The sequence below is a fragment of the Chelonia mydas genome, chromosome 11, assembly GCF_015237465.2.
Source record: "Chelonia mydas isolate rCheMyd1 chromosome 11, rCheMyd1.pri.v2, whole genome shotgun sequence".
In the NCBI taxonomy this organism is placed as follows: domain Eukaryota; kingdom Metazoa; phylum Chordata; order Testudines; family Cheloniidae; genus Chelonia; species Chelonia mydas.
The window spans coordinates 34,685,656-34,688,155 of record NC_051251.2 but is presented as its reverse complement, the minus strand read 5'-3'; positions in this window follow the sequence as shown (position 1 = coordinate 34,688,155).

Genomic DNA, 2,500 nt, shown 5'->3' with positions numbered 1-2,500 from the left:
AATTCCATCAATAATCTACCATTTTGAGTGACATGCTCCCTGACAACTAAGAACCCTGGTTTACATTGTACCTTGAAAAGTGCTGCTTAAGCATTTTTGTATTTTAAAATATCCACAGGACCAAAAGTAGGCCAAACTCAAATAGTTCCTTTAAGATGAAAGCAGAGGACAAGGCGGTTTCATGCTAAAGTATCACATGTGAGGATTAATTACAGTACGAAGCTCAGGATATTGCGCAATATTCTTATACTGTATTTTGTCATTTAACTAGAATGGAGCTGAAGTAGTTTGTGTATTTCTGGTGTTTGGAGAGCCACATACTGCCTGGATACTTTTCTATTGAATCAGGCTGAGAGACTGCAATATCTTATAATTTGTTGGGGAGCTAAGGTGGATGCCATTAAAAAGTAGGCACTTACTATTTGAAAGTAATTATCATTACTGTGCCATGGTAACTGAATCAGTCTGGTCTAGAAGAATGAACATGGGATTGGGAGGCAGGAGGTCCTGCATGCTAATGTTAGCTGTGCCACTGACTCACCGTATGGCCTTGGACAAGTCATTTCATCTTTCTGTCTCACTTCACCTTTCTGCCCCAACTACAAAATGGGGATAATTCTCATCTACCTCACGGGGGTGTTTTGCAGATTAACCAGTTAGTATCTGTACAGAGCTTTCAATGCACATGCTCTACAAAAAGTTAAGAATTATTACTAAACATCAGTTTCTACTTAGCATAAGACTAAACAAAGAGATCGGCATTCCTGTGGTGCTACAGGTAATTATTTTTCAATAGTTCCTGTAAGGTGTTGAGTGTCTCCTGCAAGATACCAGCCACCCTCTCTTCCCAGCACATTTTGTCCTTGGAATTAGTTAACATTAGCACAATATGTATTCCTATTGTGATAATGTTGTTGACTTTCAAAGGCAAAACTAATAAGTTTTTAAGCATGACCACTGACTGTGATGCGTTCGCAGAGGGATCTGTTTCATGATCTAATAAGTGTTCTCTATCTGCGATGATACTATATTATTCCCCATATTCAATAGAGTAATCTTTTTCCACCTTTAAGAAGAGAGGCAGTGCATATATTTTTCAGACCCAGTTCTGCTTCCCTCCCCTGCCTAGCTTGTTGCTCACTCTATTCCACAACAACTACGGCTCAGGGAACTCCATTGGCCTCCTTGAACAGATATATGGAAAAATGGACAGATCAGGTACTCTTTGATGTCGCTCTTAACAGGTTTTACTGGCAAGAACTGAGTCACTTCATTGGGCAATGAGACGTGGTTGACATTGTGGCGTCATTCATAATGGCACTGTCTTTGGAAACTAGAGAAGTCATGTACGGAGAGTGGTACAAATCCATCAAGCTCTTAGTGATAGCTTAATCTTTCATTGTTGGGTGGAACATTAATACAGGATGACCATGTGGATAAAGTAGTTCAGACCTATTCCATCCCTATTTTTATTTTGCACCTTTTAAATACCAAGTAATGATGGTATATAAAGGTTTTCCCATTTCCTATTTTTCTTTTTGAAGCCAGGTACCCAAACTACTCTTTGTGTCTTTGAATAACAGCTCGAATGAAATTGCTTATTACAACAGAGAGCAGGAAGGTTAAAAAAAAAGACTCTAATTAGATTCCCTATTCATATACTTTGATGGGTAAGTGCAATTGTGGTAACTGTCTGGATCTGAATGTGCCAGGCCAATGTGTTTATCTACATTCTAAGAAGTTGTTGCTCTAATAAAAATCCAGACAGAATATGTCTGAGAAATCTCATGTCCTTGGCCTTGCTCACCAAATGTAAAGGATTGTGTTCTAGGACTTGGCTAAGTTAAAACTGCCATCCTCGTTCCAGAAGCACCTAGAAAGAGAGAAGAAGGTGGAAGAGAGGCTATTTCACAGGAAAATCCGAAATGCATTTGTCTGGAAAATGCATACAGGTCTGAAGAGAGAAAGCTGTATCTACACACACACTTATCTGTAGTGCAGTTTCTACAGATCAATGCAGTATATACTGTAAACTGAAGAAAAGATTCATAATGGAATAATTGCAATCACAGAAGTATGCAATGATAAATAAGACAACAGGTAACTACCACACTCTTCAGTTGTCAATTCAGGGAAGTATTGAAACTTTAGCTTATTTTACAATCTAAATATTTGTACCTCTGTGTCGGGATTTGGTCCAGTCTGCATATTACTTCAAGGTTACTTGCCTTTCTTTCACTAGTATTTTGATAATGCAGGCACAAGTGGAACCGAACAGAGCTGATTCATATGCATCATCTTCAGATACTAAAATCTAAACTAAGCTAAACATTTTCTTCAATTAATGTATTTTAAAGTATATTTAAACTACCGGTAGTTGCAGATTACTTAATATCACCCACTCATGGCTTCTGTTTTATTCCAGCTCTTGTGAGTTATGAGGTTATTCCTAACTTGTGAAAATATTCTCTACAACATTACATATTTTATTCATATAAAG